Source organism: Carassius carassius, chromosome 27 (assembly GCF_963082965.1).
Source record: "Carassius carassius chromosome 27, fCarCar2.1, whole genome shotgun sequence".
NCBI classification, from domain to species: domain Eukaryota; kingdom Metazoa; phylum Chordata; class Actinopteri; order Cypriniformes; family Cyprinidae; genus Carassius; species Carassius carassius.
Genome location: NC_081781.1, coordinates 20,012,635 through 20,038,353, shown reverse-complemented (window position 1 = coordinate 20,038,353; position 25,719 = coordinate 20,012,635). Strand labels below are relative to the sequence as shown.

Here is a 25,719-nt window from a genome sequence, read left to right as displayed (position 1 = left end):
CATCATATGGCATGGGAGGCAGATGTGCAAACAAGGACACAAAAGACCAAAGCCTCCAGTGACAGTTTTTAGTGTACTTCTTGATACTGTGACAGCAAGGTTAGCCTGCAGATGTCTCATCCGGCCTCCACTTCACTCACCTACCTGAACCTTTCCCCCATCCGGGTCATGGCACCAACATAACTGGTCCTACTCTTTCTGCTCCAAGGAGTATTTGAATCAGCATCACTTGGCATGGGAGGTGTGTGCACTAACAAGGATGTTAAAAACCAGGGTATCAGGTTCTAGTGCTCTGCTTTAGGACCCAAACTTGAGGTTTACCTGCACAGGTCTTGTCTGGCCTCTATTACAATTGCCCCCTTAAAGATCACATTCATTCGTATCACAACACCAATGTAAAGGGACCTACTCTCATCACTCCAAGCACGATTTAAACCAATGTCAACTGGTATTGGAGGCTGGCGCGCTAACAAGGATGTTAAAGGCCACAGCATCAATTTCTAGTGTGCCTCTTGAGGTCCTGAGAGTAAGGTTTACCTGCAAAAGTCTCATTTGGCCTCTGTTACACTCACCCACCTAAACCATCCCCCATTCAGGTCACGGCACATGTGTAACTGGTCCTACTCTCTCAGCTTCAAGAGGCCTTTAGAATCAGCATAATCTGGCATTGGAGGTGGGTGTGCTAACAAAGACATTAAAGTGCAATGAATCAGGTTCAGAATGCTCACATCTTGGGGTGTACTCACACTAGGCACAGTTGCATTGTACCGAGCCCGAGTGCAATTGTCATTTTGAGCATATTGTATGTATTATAAAGAGTGAAATAATCATGTATTTGTCTGAAATTTCAAAATCAAAATTTCAACAACAAATCACTTAAATGCGACAAACTCGAAGTGGGGAATAGGAAGTTTCCAATAGCATGTGAAGCCAGCATAAGTTATTATGAATTATGATGTGACTGTTTTTAAGTAACCAAGTGTTCTCGTTCATATTGCTAACTTTGTGGTTTATTATTTTGAGTCATTTGGGACATGGTGACTCACGGCCCTCTCACAATATATTGCTTAACTGAAATATCGCTTTTGCAGCTCAGAAACACTCTTTCACCCTTCATCTTTTATATGCTATCAATTAAGCCTAAGTAAGTGTATGTGTTTTCTGGCAAGTGTCTGTTTGCATTTGTCCAGTGATCAAACTGAAGGCTCAAACCTAATTGGGTCTCCTTGTCTCTGCTTCACTGAGCGTTAGCCAGTTAATTGGTCTACATCCTTGGAGGCTCATCGATTGGTCAGTCCAGTTATCCAGTTATAGGCTTTGTAGTGAAGGTGTGGGAGGAACCACTTGAACTTTCTAAGCCATGATTGGCTGATAGACATCCACTTTGATGTGAGAGCTCAAAAAAATATTCAGCTTTCATCCCTCCTATCACCTCACACCAGACTTGGACACAGCGTTGTTACATAGAAACCAACCATTCCCCATCATGCCTCGGGCCTGACATACCTGCAATTACAGCCACACACATGCAGCAGTCTTGACCTTCATTCTGAGCTGTGAATATGGCACCAAATGTAAGGCAGCTGGGGGTTAGGGAGGGTTTTCAAAGCTCCAGGTTGATTTTAAACCCCCTGGCTTTGCACAACCTCACAGGATCCTACAGACAAACTCCAGCTGGACTGAGACTGAGATTAAAGAGCTAACTGCTCAAACATAACACAGTGTTAGAAATATGAGGATGTGGGCTGGGATAAATACAGGTTATTAGAATATAGCTTGGTATTTTTGTCAGCTGCAAGGTCCAGATTGTGCTGATCGTGGGAAAAGTAATGGCATTTTGAGATGATAGTGGATAGAGGGAGGAGGAGATGTGCTGCAGATATGCAAAATTCATCAAATGACTGTATGCTTCATCTGTCTCCCTCTCTTTTTTTCTTTCTTCAGGGCAGGACCGCAGTGAAGCAGCTCTGATAAAGCGTTTTAAGGGGGATGGTGTTCGCTATAAGGCCAAGCTCATCGGGATAGATGAGGTCACTGCCGCAAGAGGGGACAAACTCTGTCAGGACTCAATGATGAAACTCAAGGTGTGTGTGCGTTGGTTGCTTTTTTATATGGTTACTGTTAATTATTCCAGATTACATGAAAAATTTTTAGTAACGTAATCCATTGCATTACATATTTTCAGTAATATAATCAAACTACTTATTGATTACTTTTAGGTTACTAAGTTGTTTAAAGCATTGACTTAAATAGAATCATATTGTACCATATTGATATAAAAATACCAAGATAAAGAAAATATATTCCATTCAGGGTTATTAACAACATAAGGTGCATTAAACATTATGTCAAGGCTTTCCAAACTGAGGTTCATGAGTTTAATGAAAAGCTAATAATTCATTAAATCAAACAAATGTAATATTAATTTTAACTGCATAATGTGACAATTAATTAATTTCAGACAACTGCATACATGCAAATGCGTTACTTAACTTATTGCCTTAAAATCATAAGGATACTTCAAGTAAATATATTATGTGAAAGAGGTTTGGCTGAAAAAGAAGAGTTTGGGAATTCCTGCATTACAAATGAAAATAAAATGTGAATTTAAAGAAGGGAAATGTAAAAGGGGAAAGAAGAATTAGGGATAATCTATTTCTCTTTTTATTGAATTTTTTTTACAATATGTTACTGTTATTTTTTGAATAGGTAATTATGTAATCAATAAAACTTTAACTGTAGTAGTTTTTGTAATCTGATTACGTACTCCAGATTGTAATTATAAAAAAAAAAAAAAAAAAAAAAAAAAATATTATGATTGAAATAATTATGATGAATATATGGCAGGGTGTATATTTAGTTATTTATTGCTTAATTGTTTATGCATTTCACACTTTGATTGAAAATATTGGTTTAGATCAATATTAAATCTTTCCTTCTGGGAAGTCAAGGCACATCTTTGGAAAAAATGCAGGAAAAAAATATAAACATAAAATAATTCATATTTTTAAAATGCTAATGTTTTTTTTCTTTTAGATTTAGTTTTAGGGTTTAAATTCCAGATATATTTATAATTAACTTTATTTAAAAACAATGTGATAAAGATTTTTTGACAATCCTTATTTAATTATCTACATAATGAATGAATAAGCCACATCCATTAGATTGGGTAATGAGCCATGTGAACACCAGGGGTCACACTACCATGTGTACGTGGGTTCCTCTGTTTGTGCATACATGTATGCCCCTGATACACATAAGTAGACATTGATACACATCGTTGTGATGCCTCCGAAAAAGAGTGTCTTATTGTATGTTCGCTATAAATCGCACCCTTTTCACCAGCGTTTATATTGGTTTCTTAATGTGTTGGATAGATAGGGTGATTTTGCCATCTGATTTGCATGTTGGTCTGATTGGAATGTTCAGACTGTTATTGATCAAAGCTGTTTACCCCTCACTCATCCAGACACATAATCTATACTCATATTCCCACAGTCGTCCACTCCTTATCAAACAAATGAGTCCCATAGTGTCATTTTTAATCTCGTATTCCTCTCTAACACTTTTTATGTCTCTCTTTTCATCAGTTGAAGGTAAGAGGATTTTAAACAACAGTTAGACTTGAGTCTTTTCTTGTAATCCCCATCCTCCCTTGATAATCAGCCCACGTAGCACTATAAAAACTTCCTTAAGCATCTGTCCAGCTTCTCCTACAGAGGAAGCTCTGCTCTGGCCTTCCCTAGGCGCGCCGGACTGCAAAAGGAGATTCACACCTTATATTTCACGTCTGCATCTTTCTTCACTTCAGCACCACTTATACACAAACTTCCTCTTCTGAGTTTGAAATGTCAGAGCTGGTGCTCTTTTCGCTGTGATCTTCCAGCTACCGGCATTAGAACGGCTCATTCATCATCCCGCCAGCACATATGGATGTGCTAATGGTGTGCTAACATACATCATATGACTGACGGATGATGCTCCCTGCGCAGTCGGAAGGAAGATCAAGAAATAGGCTCATCTGATTGGTCCTGGAAGACTTGAGGGCTCCAGCTGTTTGGAGAAATGCCCAAACACACACCTTGGAATGGTTTGGATATACAGTACAAAGCAAGCTTTATATAAGAACAAGTTTTGGCTTTTGATTGATCTTAATTGCAGTTTTGCATTTTGCAAATATGACTTGACAAGTGTTTTATGAAAATGTACAAAACAAGTGAGAACATTTTTTAAGTTGATTTTGGTCCGAAGTGTGATATCTTCTCATCACAGTGACTGATTCTGGCAAAGGCGGTGCACCACCATCTGGGGTGGCACTTTTTCTCCATACCGCTCTCAGCTTCTCTATCACTCATTCGCAGCAGTTTTTCAAAAAAGGATGGTGCTTTCCATTCATTCTACCCCTCTTGTTGAAAATGAACTGTGTCCCGTGTGAATTGTGTGTGGGTGAACAGTACAGATAAAGCATGTCTGTGTATTACACAATAAAATGCATTGCTATTTGGTTTATTAAAAGTGCAAAATGTACTCATACATTGAAAAATGTGTGAATATACTAAGAACTAAAAGTCACCTTCATTCATTTGTAGTTTAATAATGATCTTTTGTTTTCGTGTTTCAAGGGCTGTGTCCACATTGGGCTTTTAAGTGTTAAATTAAAAAGTAAACAGTCAGCATTTCAGTCTCTGGCTGATAATTCAATAGATTTAAATGTTCAAGAGAAAATAATTTCTTTCTATTATTCTCTCTCGTTTGTCTTTCTCTTGCACAGATGAATAAGGTGCATTTACATTGTCAAACAATTCATACTTTTCCTCTAATATGTGGCATTTTGAAAAGTGTAAAAAACAAAAGCACATATGGGATCTTTATTCATTTTTTAATTTTATTTTGTTTTGAGTGACCTTTTTTTAATTTGTATTTTATTTGACAACTGTACATAACAACTTAAAGTTATTGGCTGGCATGTGAGCGATAATACCAAAGAAATGAATATTATTTATGTGTTTTATATTCCTTGCATCTACTGCATCCTATTACAAAGCCAGACACTCCAAAACAAGGACAAAACTTTGGAGTGTTGAGCAATTTTTTATGTGTGTGGTTAAAACGGTGAAGCAAGTTTAATTTGCTGTTTTCTTGCTCTTTGTTCTCAAAACAATGGGGATACATTATTTGAAGCAATGTTTTGGATGATGTGTATGTAACAGGCTAAATAAATTAATTATTAAGTCACTTCGAACCAGCTCATATCAGAACCTCCAAGCCCGAAATTGTTGAAAACAGAGAGAAAATGAATCAATTTCTTTACATAACAGCTAATTCTCCCCAAGGATTGCAGCAAGCAGCGAAAGCTGACGTTCTCTGCTCTGTTTCTGTTTTATCTTCATTTCATTTCTTTTTTTTTTTCTTCATGTTTCTGCTTTCATCTTCTTGTCTGCAGGGAATCGCAGCCTCTGCGCGGTCTAAAGGAGAACACAAACAGAAAGTTTTTCTCACTGTGTCCTTTGGAGGGATCAAGATCTTCGATGAGAAGTCAGGGGTGAGTCGGGGGAGTGTTTGAGAGTCGGGGGTGGGCGGGGAATTGTGTCCTGTCACTACCCATGATCCTTTGAAGCAAGTGTCTGAGCCACAAATACAAATCCTCAGATGCCTAACCTGGTTTCTGTTTGTTTTATCTACAAAAAGGACATTTTGGGTTTTTCATTACTTTGGAGATATGTTGTAGCTAATACCTAGTTGACATTTTTCACTTTTTCTTTCATCAATGATCAGCGGCAAGTTCTATAAAGCAGTTGGCATAAGTAAAAACTTCAGTGGGAGAGCTAATTGCTACAACTAACACAGGTGATTCTTTAAAAAAAAAATATATTTTTAATGAGTCAGTCTAAAGGATTCATTATACATGATGATCTTGAATTAGCTTGTGAGTTAGTGATGGGAATCAGACTAAAGGCCTTTTCAAACTAATAACTATAACTATGAGATATCATCTAAAATTATAACTAATGATATTAGCGTTCACACCAAATGGATGCTAACATTCAGTTTATTAAAAACTCATGTTGTACTGTCGCTTTAAATGCTCTAGCAGCATTAAAAAAGTTAGATTCTGATTGGATGTCAATGTTTGTATTGTTTATAAGATGGAAAAATTATTTTGAAAGAGATTCCGACAATATTGTTCATCTGTATCGTTATTGTGGTGTGTAATTTCCCAACACAATGTGTTATTAAAAATGCATATTCTCAATGATAAATGGTATTCTAGCTAAGCATTCAAATATATTGCAAAAAAATATTATTGCTTATTGTTTAGGGTAAGAAGTACAGTTTTAAAGTGTCCCTACTATGAATTTTAGAAAATTGCCTTCCATGCAGTGTGTAACGCAGCTCTAAGTGAATGAAAAACATCCTGCAAAGTTTTAAATCTGAAAGTGCACTGTGTATAAAGTTATTGTCGCTCAAAAGAAAGAATTGACTCTGAATCATTGAAACGATTAGTTTCTAAAACGAATCCCAAGCCGTTTAATGTTGAGGTCAAAATGAAAGATAGCATATTGCCCACCCACCTGTTGGTCATGAAAATGCAAATCCATTCTTTGCCACTAGGTGATGCTTTTGGAGCAATAAAAATAGCGGTTTCCCCGGTAACGCTGTACACAATTCAGCACTGCGCTCACAAACGCTGCTTTATCAGGCATTACAGGCTCATGATGAAATAAAAATGAAACCAATCAGACCAATCACCACAGATTAGCATCAGGCAAAGGAAAGGTTTGGAAAAGGAATTGTTAAGCGAATCGATCAGGAGTCGTTGAGCAAGTAAGGTAGAAATAAATGCACATTATAAGAGAATGGAAGTGTTTTTTGACCTAGCTTGCATGTCAGTCTCTTGTTGGGAATTCTTAAAACCAAAATATTGACCTTTCATTTCATTTCAAGTTTGTTTGGAACTAAACAGGCATATTCTTTTTTAAAATATTGAAAAATATTTATATGGCAAAAAATACAGTTAGAATTACTAGACTGTACATCAGTGTGAAATATAGTAATATATACCACAATAAACCAATGTTAAAAAAGCTTTTATGTAATTGCACCACATCATCTGTTTGGGAGTGGATGAAATGTGTACAGGCCTTAATATTTCTGTCTGCACAAAAATAATAAGTATCAGTTATTTCACAGACATAACTCAGAAATCAAAGTGGAATATACAATTCTGTTTGTGGATATCTAGTTTATATTCTCTTCAAGAGGACCTTATCCTCTAGGTCTGAAAAGTTTGGGTCGATGGCAAAAGATGGTTTGTGTGTTTTAGCGTGCGGTTGCTGTAAGCAGCCTTGAGTCTGCTCTGCATCGGGTGGGGGTGCGGCCATCCTTTGGGAGAGGTAAGCCTGTGTTAATGATGCGTTTTAAAGAGAGGAGCGATCTCCGGGGAAATCAGAGAAGCCTAATTGAACAGACTTCTTAGAATAGAACGACCGTAGCTTTACAAGACCCATCTGCAGGGCCTTGCACCAACTTGATGGAGAGTAAATGGCAATAACAGCTAGTGAAATATACCTGAGCTGGTTATAAACGTAGGGAATGATGCTTATTTATGAAGTATCAGACCAGATCACGTACGCCTAAGTGCTGTTCCGCAGAAGGAGAGTTTGAAAGAGGAGTTCACTTTTTGAGTTATTGATTTGCTTCTTTCTTGTTGTGAAGTGCCATTGAGCTCTTTTGGTTTGAAACCAGCTTGGACCTTATTTTTAAAAAAGATGAAGCAAATCCCACTGTGTTTTTTATTATTATTTTTTTATATATACAGCATTTCACAGAAATGTAAATAGCATAATGTATCATTTTAATTCAGTTGTAATTATTTCTTTTTGATGATATTGTCATGTTTTTGTCCTTTTTTACACTTACTTAATGGGACATCGGCTGTCCATTTTCCACAAGTTGGTATGATTCTTTAGGGTCTTTATGAAATGTCTGCATCATTCTTTGGTTAAAATTCTACAATGGTCATGTTAAACCTTGTCAAAAACAGCTCTGTACACAGCGAGCCGTTTTGGTGCATGTCTTTTTAAATACCCCACCTCTCTCTACTGTGTGAGATTTGTTTTTTAAGGAGCAGTGGGTACTGATCCATCCTTGAGTTTGAACATTTTACCAAAACCTGCCTTAAATTGGCCCTCACTTAGAAAGCAGTCTGGAGTAAAATGTTTTGCACAGAAATAAACCAATTTAAGTATATTCGGTGGCGCATTATCATTAAAAACTAAATGAATCCACTGCATCCTCAGTGGTTCTGATGTCAAGAGAAATTGAAGAATCTTATGTTCACCTTTACATCCAACTACAAAACACCTGCATTGCCATTTTTGTTGCTATAGGCGCTCAAGTGTGGAGAAAACAAGAAAATCAAATCAAAATGGCTTTATAATTGAGACTGTTTAGGTTTTTTATTATTTAAGTTGGTGCGTTTAACAGTTTCTGTAACTTATTACACAAAGGGCAACACTGTTTAGCAACGCTGGGCATCGTGCGCTCAGCTGCTGTCGAATCACAACACAGGAACCCCTGGCACAATCAGAATTCGTAACGTATTTCTGAAGGAGGGACTTCATAGAACAAGGAAGTCATCAGCCCGTTTTTATGACAGTGAAAACAGCGGTATACAGATAGGTGAATTGTGTCAAAAATACTGTTTTTTTTTACACGCGAAACATGAATACGTTATATTGCACACTGTAAACACAATCAAAGCTTCAAAAAAGCGCAAAAAAGGGGACCTTTAAAGAGAAAAAATAGATGACAGTTAAACAGTTTATGCAACGAGTCCCAGGTGTGACATTTCAGCTGATTATATAGAAGCAAATACATGTTGCCAGTGTGGTTGCTCAGTCTCTGTTCAGGGTTCTGTGTTTTACTGATGAGTGCCGGTGATAAATGAGAGGTTACTATGTGACCACAGTGTGCTGTGTTGTCATGGCCCCAGGAGGTGACCTACATGACAAGGTTTTAATCTGTCATTGATGCGTCTGATCTATTAGCACCATGACCTTTTACTCTCTTTTATGTGTGTGTATCTGTCTGAGTGTGTATGTTTAATTATCAGACAACAATGGCATCACTACAACATTTATCATGTTGTGCTGCTGTTGGTTTAGCTCTGAATATACTACAGCAGTGACATTTTATCACATATCAGACATCTGTACTAGGGGTGTGCCATATCATACCATCCACGATAATACTGGTATAGATTTTTACATGATAAAAAAGTGTCATATTGTGATATCAGTGATATAGCAACACTATGACGTATGGTGCGTTTACGTTCCCTAGAGCACACAACAACAGCACCACACACTGTGTTCGGTTTGAACCATAGCGATACTATGAGGTATGTGACCTCATAGTATCGCAAGAGTGGTTCTAGAGCATGTTTGAGCGCACACTTTTACCCCTTATTTACACTGCACGCTTCAGTTGTTTTAATGAACACTTTATATCATCTGGTTCCTTGTTTGATACTGCAGGAACTTCCTTGATGAATCCTTGCACAGAATCCCCAATGTTTTCTGGAGACCCTTTTAAATTTGCACCTTTTACTGTCCTTGAAGTGCATAAGGCTCTAAAAACATCACATCTGATCACAGAAAACCCCCTGGACCAGACATGATGGAGCCTTACTTTTTGAAGTTGGCAGCAAATTTTATAGCAGAGCCACTTTGAGTTCTTTTTAATCTTTCAATCAAAACCAAAGAAATTCCATCAGTTTGGAAATCAGCTTTTGTTCTACCTTCATTAAAAGGAGGTGATTATAGGCCAATATCAAACTTATGTTTTTTATCGAAAATTCTGGAATCTCTTGTTTGTGATCAGCTGAAAGCGTTCCTGTATTCAAATGACATCCTCTCTCAATTTTAATCAGGCTTCAGAAAAAAGCACAGTACTATCACCGCTACTATGAAGGTGATAAATGATATTATTGTGGCACTTGATAAGAAACAGTTCTGTACTTCACTTTTTTTAGATCTGTCAAAAGCTTTTGACACTGTCGACCATGCTGTTTTAAAGAACAGATTAATTTGCTCAGGACTGTCAGAGCATGCAGTTGCATGGTTCTCAAATTATCTGAATAGCAGGACTCAATGCATTAAATATGAGGGACACTGTTCTGATTTTATTGTTGTACATAAGGGGGTGCCACAGGGCTCAGTTTTGGGGCCCCTCTTATTTATCTTGTATATCAATGATTTGGGTCAAAATGTTTCTGATGCTAATATGCATTTTTATGCTGATGATACAGTATAAATACCTTGGTGTGTTGATTGATAACTCCCTTACTTTTAAACCACACATAGAACAACTTAGAAATTAAAACTCAAACTGGGGTTTTTCTTCCGTAATAAATTGTGTTTTTCTTTTGAAGTAAAAAAGCGCCTTGTCACTGCAACTTTTTTATCTGTGCTAGATTATGGTGATCTTTTTTATATGAATGCTTCTTCTTCATGTCTTCAAATGGTGGACACGGTTTATCATGCTTCTTTGAGGTTCATTACTAACTGTAGAGCCATGACGCATCACTGTGAATTGTATTCACGAGTGGGATGGCCCTCTCTGGCCACTAGGAGGCAGGGACATTGGTACACTTTTATTTTCAAAGCTATGCTTGGATTACTGCCTCCATACATTTGTACTTTAATCACACAGAGAAGTGTTGACTCTTACACCCTGCGATCAAATGATCAGCTGTTGCTCTATGTTCCTTTTGCCCGCACTGAGTTGAGGAAGTAAGCTTTTGTCCACTCGGCTCCTTTTGCTTGGAATATGCTGCAGAAGGACTGGAAACTGACTGAGCTCTTGTCCTTAAACACTTTTAAAACTAAGATGAAAGCAATGGAGGCTGCCTCAATAATGTGCAATTGTTTTTCATAACCTGTGTTATTTTAATGTTTCTTTGTATGTTTATAATTGTGTAAATGTTGTTGCTTCTTGGCCAGGACTCCCTTGAAAAAGAGGTTTTTAATCTCAATGGGACTCTCCTGGTTAAATAAAGGTTAAATAAAATAAAAATAAAAGTGGTGCGTTAGTGCTCCTGATCATGGCTTCTGTAATCGATGCTTGTGTTTACACCAGCCGCGCCATATTTCAGAAGGCCTATTTTTGACGGACGTAAATAAGTGGTCACTCACGTGGTATTTTTATGTTATATACTGATATAAGTCGAACATACAGCTGCTGTTGCCACCTAATGAAAATAGATTTACACTTTGAATTAGGTAGTCTGTCAACGATGACAGTAGCTCTTTGGAAAAGGATGGAAAATGGTCTTCATTTTGTTTGCACTAATAAATGTTGCTGCCTGCCATCTGCAGTCACCAATAAATCATTGTTCCATATTTTTTTTTCTATATCGTTATCACAAATATTATATAATTTTGAGGCTATATCGCCTAGCCCTAGTCTGTACTGTATATTTGTTACCAGCTGTGAAACTGAATTTAATTTTGGTTGCAAATGAGCTCTTAGATGGTTAATTCATTTTCCTTAATTTTCAGGATTTTAATAATAGGGTTAATGGAATAGTTCACAAAAAAAAAAATAATCATTTACTCATCCTTTTGTTGTTTTCTTCAGAGAAAAAAAAAAATATATATATATAAATATATAATTGTTTTTTTTTTGTTTTGTTTTTTTGAATGATGTTGGTAACCAAATAGTCTCGCGTAGCCAGACCTCCAGGCTAAAGGTCTGGATTTCATGGCAGCTTTCGTTGGCCAAGGCCCACCCACGAGGTCGTTTGACTGACATGTCCAACAACCAATCACAGATTGTTTCGTTCATCGTCACGTTTCACAGAGTGGAAACGTCGCCACAATAACAGTGTGTAAAACTCTCAGACGTATTTGAAAGATTCTATGCTGCAAACTTTAAATATTTCACATACTTTTGAAAATCCAGCATTTAATTGATCCTGATAAGCGCTGTTCATCACAGTTGTAAGCACGACGGCTTTCTACTTTCGTGAGGGGGATTGGCGCCACGATATTTTTGTTTCCAATGTTAATGAATGCAACACAGACATCTCGCGGAAATCCTGTAGAATTCAACCAATCCAATAACGACTTCAACATTCCTGAAGTTTTTCCACTTTTGTGTCCCATCTGCATCAGACGTTTAGCCAATGGTCCGTAGGCATGACATCTGAGGCTGAGACTAGTAACCAAATAACTTTGAATTCCAATTATAAAGGTATACATCAAATTATAGAAAGGTAAGAAAGAGATGGTTCTTTAAAGAACCTTTGACTGAATGGTTCTTTGTGGAACCAAAAATGGTTCTTTTATGGCATCGCTGTGAAGAACTTTTAAACACCTTTAGCATTTCTCAATCTTTTATAGTCTAAAGAAGAGAAAAATTCCTACAGTTTCAGAATAAGGGTAAATGATGAAAAGGTAAAACATAAGGGTAAATGGTGACAGAACTTTACATTTTGAGTGAACTGTCCCTTTAAATCTGAGGGTCACACTATCATTCTTTAATTCTTACTCTGGTGTTTTATTTATACCCTGAGACTGAACCAATGCAGTAAGTCGGATTGATGCTCTGTACTCTCCACTACTGTTTGCAGTGGTTCTCACAGGGTTTAGAGATGTTATGGAGTAATAGAGGGTTGTGTGTGTGTGTGTGTGTGTGTGTGTGTGTGTGTGTGTGTGTGTGTGTGTGTGTGTGTGTGTGTGTGTGTGTGTGTGTGTGTGTGTGTGTGTGAGAGAGAGAGAGAGAGAGAGAGAGAGAGACTGCACTCTTGGTTGTTGATCACATTGATGGTTTATAAGGTAAGATGACTTGACCATGTCATATAGTGCCTGTGCTGGAAGTCATTAGATGTGCTGTCTACTGCTTCAGACAAAGCTATACTTCATATCCTTACCTCTTTCTTTTTCTCTCTTTCTTTCTGTAGCTGATTTTATTCCACTTCCACTTTTCTGTCTTCTTTTATTCTGGCCAAAGCTGATCTTTCAGCAATTGCGCAAATAAAAGTTTGGATGCCATCAGAGCAATTTAAAAAGTCAGCCTAACCTCCAAATAAAACAACAGTAATAAAATCATAGATCATTACAGTGTGATGGGGTGGAAAGGACTTCAAAAAGATTATTATTATTTATTTATTTTTGCCTTCCTTTATCTCTCTATCTTCATCTCATTTACATAAGACATATAATGCGGTACAAATGAGCTCCTGTGGAAGTGCATCTGTTTTGCATTTTTTATAAACTATTTTTACGTTTTCATTCGCATATCTATGACACATGACATGTAGGCAGGAAAAAAAGGCCACAATTTAACTTGTATAAAATGAGAGAGAGAATGAATAAATAAAACGTAGCCACAAACCAATTATTTGTGGTACTATATTCTTAGTTTGTGGCAATGACATTTATTTCTTTGTTATGTGCAGGGATCAATAGTTTTGAAATAACAATTTGAGTATAAATATTTTTAAAACATGTTTTATTATTATTATTATTATTATTATATATAATATGACCTAATATAGGTCAAGGTCAAAGTCAACTTTATTATCCCAGAAGGGCAATTTGTTTTACAGCCAGCAGTAAATCATATGCCAACAACAAGCTCCAGAACACACAAAAACAATGACTTCCATTAATAATATACATAAAATTATTTGTAAATAATAATAAAATAAAAACAGTGGCAGCTGGTATAAAATATTTTTTTAATCTATTGATCCTACATACAGGTAAAGGCAAATAATATCTGCGAGTAGAAGGAAGCAACTTAAAAACATTTACGCAAGGGATGGCTGGGATCATTCATAATTAAAACACATTGGCGGGATTTCTTACACACAGCATCCACATGAGCCTCAAATGTCTATTTTTCATCTATTACAGTATTTAATTGATGTACAACCGCAACAACCTGATCATTAATGGCCACAAAAGAGATGACTGCACGATTCTTCCTCAAATCTATAATCATGTCTTTAGTACATTAATGTCTAGAAAGGACAATTTAAACCAGTCAATAAAATCTGTCAGTACAGGACCATGATCAACATCCTCACTATTTAAAAGGGAAACGATCAATGCATCATCCACTAACTTGATAATATGACGCCTCTCTAGTTGTGTTTGACACTGATTAGTATAAATCACAAATAAAAGAGGTGAGAGAACACATCTTTGTGGTGACAGTCAAAGAAAAAAGTACATCAGATAAAACCCTGTTTACTTTCACACATTGAGACTTATCAGTTAAAAAATGTATCAGCCAACATATCAGCCCAGAATCAATATTATAAACCCTATTTAACCTTTCTACTCAGATATGGGGCTTTTTTTATATTTTTATATTTAAAAATCTATAAAAACTAGTCGCACAAAAGTATTTGCACCGTCATGTGCTAAAATCATGTTTAATAGAGTACTTATCGCATCATCAACACCCCTACCAGACCTATAGGCAAACTGAAATGGATCTAAATTTTCCTGTACCATGGTCTCCAATACCATCAGGGCCTGGACGTTTTCTCTCTTTAACACTGTATACTGAATAGGTACATATGGACCTACCTATATGAAGTTAAGTCCATATATATTTGGACACATGCACAATTTTTTTTTTTTATTTTAGCTGTTGACCAAAACATATTCAAGTTACAGTTATATAATTACAGTTAATAATACAGCTAATAATCTCGGTTAATAAAATGCAGCAAAGTTGATTGGACGGTGCTTTATAAATGGACAATGACCCAAAACATACAGCAAAAGCAACCCAGGAGTTTTTGAAAATAAAAAAAGTTGATTATTCTAAAATGACCAAGTCAATCTCCAGATCTCAACCCAGTTGAGCATGCATTTCACTCACTGAAGACAAAACTAAAGACAGAAAGACCCACAAACAAACAACAACTGAAGTCAGCTGCAGTAAAGGCCTGGTAAAGCATCACAAAGGAAGAAAGTCTCTGGTGATGAGTTCCAGACTTAAAGCAGTCATTGCCTGCAAAGGATTCTAAACAAAATATCAAAGATAAACATTTGATTTATGATTATACTGTATTTATTTGTCTAATGACTTTTGAGCCCCTGAAAATGGTGGGACTGTGTTAAAATGGCTATAACTCCTAGGTTTTTATGTTAGATTTTTGTTCAACCCCTTGAATTAAAGTTTAAAGTCTGCACATTAATTTCACCTTGATTGTTTCATTTTAATTATATTCTGGTGGCATACAGAATATTATGAAAATTGTCAGTGTCAGTGACCAAATAGTGGTGTCAAAAGTATTGGCATTCATTACTCAAGTAGAAGTATAGATACTAGGGTTTAAAAAGACTTTTGTAGAAGTTGAAGTTTCAACTCAAGCTTTTTACTCAAGTAAAAGTGTAAAAGTACTGGTTTAAAAAACTACTTAAAGTATAAAAGTAAAAGTAATGTAAGGAAAAAAAATTCAATTTAGAACAAAAGCTTAGGCCGCGCCACAGGGGCCAATTGTGCTCTACCCACCTCCTCAAAAAAAACATTTTTCTAAAGGCCATAGGCCATAATGACTATAATGTTATATTCAAATGTTCATGTTGAAACATATGGGATGCACTAGGCTACCTCTTTCAGCCGCATATATGCCCATTGAAAATGAACGCACTTTAGTATAATGCAGATATATTAAAGAACTAGATATGATGACTAGTTGCCTATAAGTATTGTTATGGTGCAAAAGGTCAAACTTCAGAGGCATGTCATCAATAACCTTTAATGGAATGTAAATGTACATCCAAGCTTAGCTGCAGGAATCTGCGAGGGCAATGGACAAGAACATTGGTGTACCCAGGGCAGGCTTAGTAACAATAAGCCTTGTATGGTTGTCTATATACAATAAACATTATAGTGCTTTCAAAATGAATGATTAATACAAGTGATTAATAAAAAACTAAAAATGAAAAATAACTCATAATCCTGATACCTTCTTGATTGATAGCTTCCTGTATTCGCTACATACGTCTGCTATGTCCAGTGTTCGGGGAGTAACTAGTTACAAAGTTGGTATAGCCTACTTATCACAAGATTGTCAATCGCGTCGTCAATCGCAAACGATAATTTATTGAAACGTCTCGCTACGGAACTACCTACAGTAGCTTAATTTGTGGAGGATGAAGAGAAAGCACCCATTTGGTAAATGAGCCATTGAGAAATAATAACTTTTAAGTAGGGTCCAGTGCCTTTTCGACACTTTTAAAATGGTACCGGCGCCTAAACAGTAGCTGAACCGATACTTTAAAAAAAAGGTCCACAAAAAAAAACTATGGATAATATTAAAGAACATTACAGATATTTAAAATAAATCCATAGCTTTTCCCTTGGATGCTCTCATTTCCCAAGTTGTGCTTCCCTTAATCTAAGGTTAATAAATGTATTTCACAATCTGGGTCATTATTTAACACAAAACCACACATAATGTTTCTACTGCATCTCTGTCACTCACTCTGATATTTAGTTAAGATGAGTGCTGTCTGTCACTGTCTTTAATCAGTTCTGTGAATTACTGTATGCTCAGTCTTTATAAAGTAGCAACAATGTCGTTTTTAAAATTCAGTACTGTGCAAAAGTCTTAGGCACATTAGTATTTTCACCCCAAAAAAGGGTTTTAAGCCAGTTATTTATATCTTTTGCTGTAGTGTGTCAGTAGGAAATATTTTTTTTGCCATTAATTTGGAAAAATTTTGCCATTAATTTTAATAATAATCTAGTGCGATTTTCAATGCACAATCAGTCTGACAATGGCAAAATGAATGTTTGTTAATGTAAACTGATATTTTATACTGACACACTACAGCAAAATATATAAATAACTGGCCGAACACCATTCTTTTAAGTGAAAATACTAACGTGCCTAAGACTTTTGCAGTAACAATAGCAGTAACGAACCTATTTTTAAAATGTAAGGAGTAGAAAGTACAGATACTTGCGTGAAAATGTAAGGAGTAGAAGTAAAAAGTCGGCTGAAAAATAATTACTCAAGTAAAGTATAGATACCCAAAATTTATACTTAAGTAATGTAGCGAAGTATTTGTACTTCGTTACTTGACACCTCTGTGTCCAAATATATATGGGCCTGGCTGTATATATTTGATTGCATGCTTATACCTTATAAGTGAAGACTGTGAATGTACAACAGAAAATTTTACTTTAAAGACAAAAGGATGCGCAAACCAGAAATTGAAAGATAGGGACAGAAGAAGAAAGTGAGACAGAAAGCACTGGACAGCCTCTTTAGGATTCCGCTGTCCTCTTTCTGTGGTTGTTCCAGCTTCATCTGCCTGTCCTCCGCTCCCTCCTTCACTCTTTCCTGCTTGGCATTGGCTCTCCCCTCCAGGCCCTCCTCTGATGAAGAGGAGCTGCTTCCTGATTTCATTATGGTCACTCAGTGGACGGCTGTGTGCAGTACTGTGACTCGGCTAATCGTATTCTTGTCCTGCTGTCTGAAGGCCTGCCAAGACCAGCCACTCGTATTATTAACTTTCCCACAAAGATGGAGACCAGAGCGGAAGCAGAAAACAGGGAGGCCTCCAGCCCACTGCCACCTCCAAACTCCTCCTCAGTTAGAAATGCAGGCCTGTTTACACCAGGAAAGCCTATAATACCTAAAGAAATCTATTCATTAGCATTCCCATTCATATCAGTGACAGTTGCTCGGCTCGGTTTCAAAACCAAGTGAGCCGTCTTGCTATCTACTGCCTACATGAGCAACCACCTGCAGAGGAAGTGTCCTGACTGAACTGGAAATTCCTTAGTGAAATATTTGGTATGCCCTACTTTAGCAAACAACTCAACATTTGATTTGATTGGCTGCATCCTAATATGCGTACTTCCCACTTGTTAACCATTACAAACAATTTTTTGCCATTTAGCTTTTTTCAGTGTTAAATGAATTGCAAGTAGTCTATATTTTCAACATCTTTCCAGCTTCATATACCATCTTGGAAAGATTTATGGATTTTTTTTTTCCCACAGATCATGTCACTATGCTTTTTAAGATTGTTTTCTTCACAAATGAAACACGTAATGCTGGCTAATACTTTCAGTGAGTGAATGTATTCTAGAAATAACATGCCTGCTGTATGTCCTCTTACCCTCAAAACTAATTTTGCGAATATACTTATATACTGTATGATTTGCGAATCCACAGAACACTGATTTTGCTGAATGACTCCAGCCTCTCTCGTATCTAATGTGCCTAAGATATCCAATTTGGTTTCCAGATTCAGTCTTCATATATAGTTTCATTAGTCACAAATAGTATGCAGGGAGAGTCATCTTTGATTTCTGTGCCACTGATTTGCATGGAGATGAGATCTGACCCATCCAATAAAGTGGTGATGTAAATGACTATATCTGTTCCACTTACTCGAATATCATTAGACAAAATAAGTGAGCTTATGTGTGTGTGTGGAGAGAGAGAGAACTTAAAGTGAGGGTTAGTAAAATGAGCTAAGTGTTCTTTATCAAAAGAATAATAATAAAAAAGTAGGGCCAGGTGACATAAAAGCATTAATCTGGAGTGGCTCATAAAATAATTAAATTAAATTAAATTAAATTAAATTAAATTAAATTAAATTAAATTAAATTAAATTAAATAAATTAAATTAAATTAAATTAAATTAAATTAAATTAAATTAAATTAAATTAAGTTAAATTAAAACAATATCCTGTGTTTTCTGAGTTATACAATATATGCATATATAAGCTTTTTTCAGAACAAGTCTGATACCGATACTTTCATTTTTGGTACTTATTGATACCGATACCTGTATTTTCACAGCATTTGCCATTTTTTTACAAAGGTTGGCCTAAGAGAAAATAATAATACTAAGAAGAAGAAGAACGAATCATGTTAGTTGGTTTCATTTAGCAAACAGTGTTTCCTTCAGTTATTTCCACACTTAATAATACCTGTTAAAATGTATTGTATAAGCTTTTGTTACTTTCACTGTTCATTTTAATGGTGCATTAGAGCTGCATTAGAGCTGCTCCATTGCAGAAGCTCAATGATACTGTAATCACAAATCATTTTCCTAAAATAATGCAGGCAACCACTCGTTATACATTATATGAGTAAATTAAATTTATATTAAATTGTTTAAAATGTTTTAACTGTTTAAATTTTAAAAATTAAATAAAATTTAAATAAAATGTATGCATTTAGCAGAAATTACATTATATGAGTACATAGTACTATTTTGGTGATTTAATTTGTGTCACGCTCACTGCACACGGACCCTCGCGTACAAATAAAAACCATAATTTTAAAGAAAGCTAAACACGTTTGAATTGGTGCAGAATGAGAGAGACACTTCTAGCCTAGTGCATTTCACACAGTCTGCTAGTTTAACTTTTGCTTTAATTGTGTATTCTTGACGTTTAAAATAAATGTTGTTTACAGTGAATGCCCTTATAATTTTTGTTTGTTTTATATTTACGAAATTTAATCCAAATGCATGCGCTAATGGAGTGAACAGCAATCACAATCATGCAACAGAAGTGAGCACTCTCTGACTCTATCTCTCTCTCTCTCTCTCTCTCTCTCTCTCTCTCTCTCTCTCTCTCTCTCTCTCTCTCTCTCTCTCTCTCTCACTCACTTTCTTATGCATCTTTCACTCTCCTCACCATCAAATAACTTAGTAACTAGTGTTTTGCTTGCTTGCTTTTTACATATGCGACCAAACTACAAACTTTCCAGTGATGTCTGTGAGATATTCAACAAGATTTTGTGTCTGTGCAGCCGCACGCTCAATCCACTCAGCACGCTCTGTTTATCAGCTCACACACATCTGCTATACAGGCGTGGGTATTTAATGTTTAACATTATATTAATTACTTGCATGTACTTCATAGACATCCTTAATCTCCAATAACTCCATTCTACTCTGTTGTTCTGTTGTTAGTGTTTCTTTTTCTGGACACAGCTCTGTTCACACGCTGTGTGGGTATCGGCTTTTGGTATCGGGGCATTTTTACGTGTATGAGTACGAGTCCAATACAGAAGCACAGTATCTGGCCCGATACCGATACCAGTATCAATATCAGTATCGGTGCATCCCTAATATATATGACACACACACAGACACACACACACACACACACACACACAATACATTAGTCTTGTTAAAATAATTTATATATGTATCTGCAGTGTAGATATATACATGATTAATTAGTTAATTAGAATAATGAAATTAATTTAGCAATCATACTATTTGTAATTTGTTTGAATGGATTAACAGACTAAAAGATACACATTTGTTATATTTTGATAATATATTTCACTAAGAAGAGTCCCAGATCTCCTGCTGTTAAAGTACAGTAAGTTGGTACTAATAGCATGCGATAAAATTCTTTATCCGCATGGCATTTCAATTCCGTTTCGCGCTGTCAAGAGTTATTAGTCTCTGCACCTACTGTCTCTCTCTCTCTCTCTCTCTCTCTCTCTCTCTCTCTCTCTTTCTCTCTCTCTCTCTCTCTCTCTCTCTTTTCCTGCCCATATGCTACGTTTTCCCAGAGGCGTCTATGGGCGGCTCATTTCTGAAGTTCCTTTCCAATCCCGCTCTCAGAGGAGTCGTTTTGGCTGCCCACCCGCTAGCTTGTCCACCCTTGATCGACTGTCTGTGTGGGTTTGTATGTGTGTGTGCTGGCACCGGTGGCATTTTTGATTAAACTCAGTTCTCTCCTTACTAATTACCCCTCTCTCAGGGCCAGTTGCTATATAGTTGTGTAGTTTCTCTCGCACTTTCTGTCTAATCAAAGACCTGGAACACTCATCATTGCTATGGCAGCTGCTAATTAGTGGATACCTGGCGCCGTGGCAACAGCAGGTTGTTGGTGGGGGTGGCGAGTCAGGGCTGGTTGATGGGAATAATGACACCTCGTCTCCTTGTCTAGTTCCCACACTGAGATGATTAAATACGGACAAACACTCCACCGCCAAGTGTGTGTTTTAATGTAACGATTGGACTCGATTGGACTACACATGGAACGTGGTGACATGGAACATGTATAATATCTTTAATCATGCTATTTCATGTTGTATAACTGTATTAATACTAAAATTACAACAATATCATTTTATCGGTTGCACTTTATTTTACAGTACGTGTAATTACATGTATTTATAGTGTACTTACAGTGTATTTATCTAAGAAAGTTCTGGTAATACATGGTAACTACATGGTGTAGGGTTAGGTTTAGGGGTGGGTTCAGGGTTAGTATGTAGTTATTACATAGTTATTGTAATTACTATAATAAGTGCATAGTATGTACATGAGGAACAGGGTAGGGTTGCACCAGCCGTTCGTAAGTTCTTACTTAAACTGGAACGTAAAGTCCAAACTAGAGGCTTAGTAACTACTAGCTAGTTTATAACTAACGCTGTACTTTATTCGGTTGCACCATTTATTCTTAAGGCAGAACGTAGCTAGTAGGTCGTAAGAATGACGTCTATTTTTCTTAACCCAATCACAAGCCTTCTAATAGGTAAATAGGAAATAGTCTGAACAGCGCGTAATTTGAAACTCATTCTTGACTGGCCTAAACTGAAAGTTAAAAAAGACATTAAAGCACACGTTATCGAACTCAAAACATTACACTTTTAATTGAAAATATTTATCCCACACATGGAGGAGAAAAGAAACAGGAAGAAAAATTTCAGTCATGAAGAAATTCGGATCACTCTACATACTGTAGATTTATGAATCTGTATGCAATCGCCGATTACATTTTGCATTGATCCAGTTGCAAAAAAACGTAAGGCGGCACACACTTGAAGGCTTGGGGAGAGAGCGCCGTTTCTGTCTGTCTCGTGCTGAATATCAGACTCTATCATGTCCGTTATCCGCATTATGCCCTCTCTTTTAAAGCGCAAACGAGCATATATGTCGACATCATCATAAATATCCAATGGATGATGTCTGTCTCGTAAAACTCGTTGACGAACTTGCGGCTCTTCATGATCAATTACGAGCTCATCAATGTGATCTAATCTGGCTGACATCTTATTCCGACCGTTATTCATGGACAGAGGCTTCCGTAAATATTTAGTTACAACGTATAGTTACGTTTAAACTAAGTTTAATGGTGCAACGCAAAAATATTTAGTAGTCCGTAAGTCGTAACTTAGTGTCCATTTACGTCAAAACTAGGCTAAGTTATAACTTACGCACAGCTGGTGCAACCGGCCCCAGGACTGTAAAATAAAGTGCTACCATTTTATCTATAGTACTGGTAGTATGGGGTACTAACTTAATTGACCTGTTAGCGTAATTAGTACTTGTGACTATTAGCGAGTATGACATTTGTTGTAGAGTTATGTGAGTGTGTGAGTATCTGCGTGAGTGTGGAACTACCTGAAGGTTTTTAGGAATGCTCTGACTAGAAAGTCCCACAGCACTGTTTGTCTGGCACATTAGCACTGCAAATAACCCAAACATATTGCCTAGATGAAAAGCAAAAAAAAAAAACCTTGATGGTGGTAGATTGTTATAAATAATTGCTTGTTGCAGTAAATGCGCTATGTATTAATATAATAAATAAATTATATCATTTTAGCAGGTGTGTTTTAAGCATGTGTGAGGATAGTAAATAAATCAAGATTTTTAATAATTGATCATTCAGTTTTTGTTTTGTTTTTCTGGAAGAAGTCTCTTATGTTTACCATTGCTGAATTTATTTGAACAAAAACACAGTCGAAACAGTAATATCATAAAATATTATCACAATTTAAAATAGTAATTTATATTTTATTAGCTTTTTTAAATATATTTGAAAATGTAGTTTATTCCTATTATGGCATAACTGAATTTTCAGCATCATTACTTCAGTCTTCGGTGTCACGTGATCCTTCAGAAACCATTGTAATATGCAAATTTCAAAGCATTACTGTTTTCCCCCCTCTCTCTGCATAATATTGAAAGACCACAAACATATACACACATGTATAAAATAATATGAATAAATGTGTAACAATAAAACATTTTTACTTAAATGTTTAATTTTTTTCTTTCTTTCTGATCATTTGACTATAGTCATTCATACAACTCACCGAGTATTTTATTTTGAAATGCATCTCTACTTCTATGTAGAGGAAGTAAACGAATGGGAATCACAAAGACTAAATGAGAGATTATGGAACAGAAAAGCTAAAAAGAGAGAACATGATAGCATGGTTGAGAGGTGGACAGGATGCATGAGATGAGAGTGTTGAAAGGAGAAAGACAGAGAGAGATGTGTGGAGGAAGGGTGATAAATCATGCTAAACTCATTAATGAGATAACGGTGGCTGAGGAATATGAAGGTTAAAGGGTTGAGAGTTATTTCCTGCCATGGCCACTGCAGTCATTCACACATGCATCTATTCAGACATGCACAGCACAACGGAAGTGACCAATGGACGGTTTGTCGATCAGAATTGTTGAGGATCGGTCCAGTCTGCATTTATGATTTACTGTGTGTGTGTCTGATGTTGAGTTCAGCTGCTTCTCTGCTCTTTTGACATCAATCCACCTCATGGTGACACACTAGAAATGGAGCTCTATGTGATTTACAACAAAACACAGACACATTAACTTACAAATTCTCTCATGGTTCAGGTTCATATGGTTGAGTATTAACTTAAGATACTGTAAAGGATGTGCTTGTGGCTGGCTTGAAAGAACAGATCTGTAGACTTCAAAAGCAGTGGGGTATTTTACTGCAGTAAAGCTATAAACTGATCTCTCTTTAAATTTACACTCGATTCAGCTTCCATTCAGTGACAGTGTTGGTTGGGCAGTTGTGTCCTTTGTTCTCTAGCGTCCTTTACTGTTTTGTGCTTTGCTGAGTTTTAATCTTTCTAGATTTCACACATTTTAGCCATTTTTACTGTAAATTGTCCAGACTCTCATCATTTTTTTTCATTGCATTGATTAAAAATACAGTAAAACCGTAATATTGTCAAAATTATTACAGATAAAAACAGATTATTACAGATTATTTTGTAGTTATCTATTTGTTGTTTCTTATTGATTGATTGATTGGAAGTGACAATGAAATTTACCTTGATTTTTGTTTTTGCCACACATCACTTCACATATTCTTCTCATAGTCAAGATAGTCTGGTGTGATGAAAATGACACCACATCTGTGGGGCTGTCATGAGTAGAATATATTTAACAGAAAACAAAAATGCACAGTTTTTTCTCATAGACATCTGGTTACTAGCTACTCAAACAAGTTCTTCAAACAAACTATAAATATCCTGCAGAGATTTCCCATTATCTCTTGATTATTTTATGCTCGAAAACTCTGGTACTTCTGTAAACACGACTTGATTTCTAGGTGGACTGATAAAACACCTGTGTGCCCTTATTGCTGGTGGTTGTGTCGAGTCAGCCAACAAGAATTAAGCTTGCCAGATCCAGGAAGTGCTTTCCAGATTTGAAGGGTGGAGATTTTGGATCAAACAGTCAAAAAGCAAGAAACTTCACAGTAAAGAGATAGATTATGAAACTTCATATTACATCACAGGAAAGCAGTTTAGATAAAAACAGGCTGCTTATAGATTCTCCTAAATAAAAAAATCTTTGACTTATAAGGCCATGAGGGTGGAGGGATGATCATACATTTCTTTATGGCATATTCTATAATTTCTGTCTCTGAAAAATTACCTTCACAAGTCACAAGAGACATTGCAAGGTTGGTTATTCAATCTGTAATACTTCTTCTCTGACTTATGTCTGTTTTCACCTCTAAACAAGTAAAGGAGACAGAAAAATGTGTTTTTCCTCCTCCTTCCCTCCCCTCATTTATGATAAATGGATGATGAGCCGCTTTTCTCCGGTTTGACTTTTTGGACAGGCTTCAAGGCAACAGATGTGAGTTTGTGTTTAGAGAATGAAATATTGAATAATTAGTGCATCGCTACATTTCTAATCCAACCGCTGTCACTTTGTAAGTGCGCTCAGGTTCTTCTCACCTTTCTCTCTTCTCTCTCATAACTCATTACATGCAGAGTACAAAATAAACTTTAATTTTAACATACAGTTGCAATCAAAATTACTCAACCCCTCAGAGACTGCAGCACTTTACAAATACAAGCTTTTCTGAAGATCCAGGATAAAATAAAAATTGCATCTATAACAGTTCACTGGCATATTAAAAGTGATATTGTCAATATATAATGTAATATATTTATATTTATATATATTTAATATATTAGACAAGTATGGCCTTCATGTTGAGACATCTTGCAGAATACCACTCTTGATCAAGAAGAACAAAAGACAGACTTGAACTTGATTTATGATCATTTGTGTAGACCTGTGGAGCTCTGGAGGAATGTTTTATGGAGTGATGTGACCAAACTGGAACTTTTTGGACCCATGGATCAGCGGTATGTCTGCTGCAAAAAAGGCAAAGCTCATAAGCAGAAGAATACCATCTCCATCATCAAACTTGGAGGTGGATCAGTCTTGTTATGGGGTTTCTTTACTGTAGAAGGAAGTGGAAATCATGACTGTATGAAGGACATCATGGATTCTTTGAAGTATCAGGCCATTTTGACAAAATTTTGGTGCCTTTGGTGCAAAGACGTTGATGATCAGTGGACTTTCCTGCAGGACAGTCATCCCAAAGTACACATCCAAATCTACTTCTGCT

The 25,719-nt window shown here is 36.3% G+C and overlaps 1 pseudogene; it reads left to right on the top strand.

Moving 5' to 3' along the window:
• LOC132106973 (disabled homolog 1-like) overlaps positions 1–25,719 on the top strand; it is a 181,469-nt pseudogene that overhangs the window by 111,595 nt on the left and 44,155 nt on the right.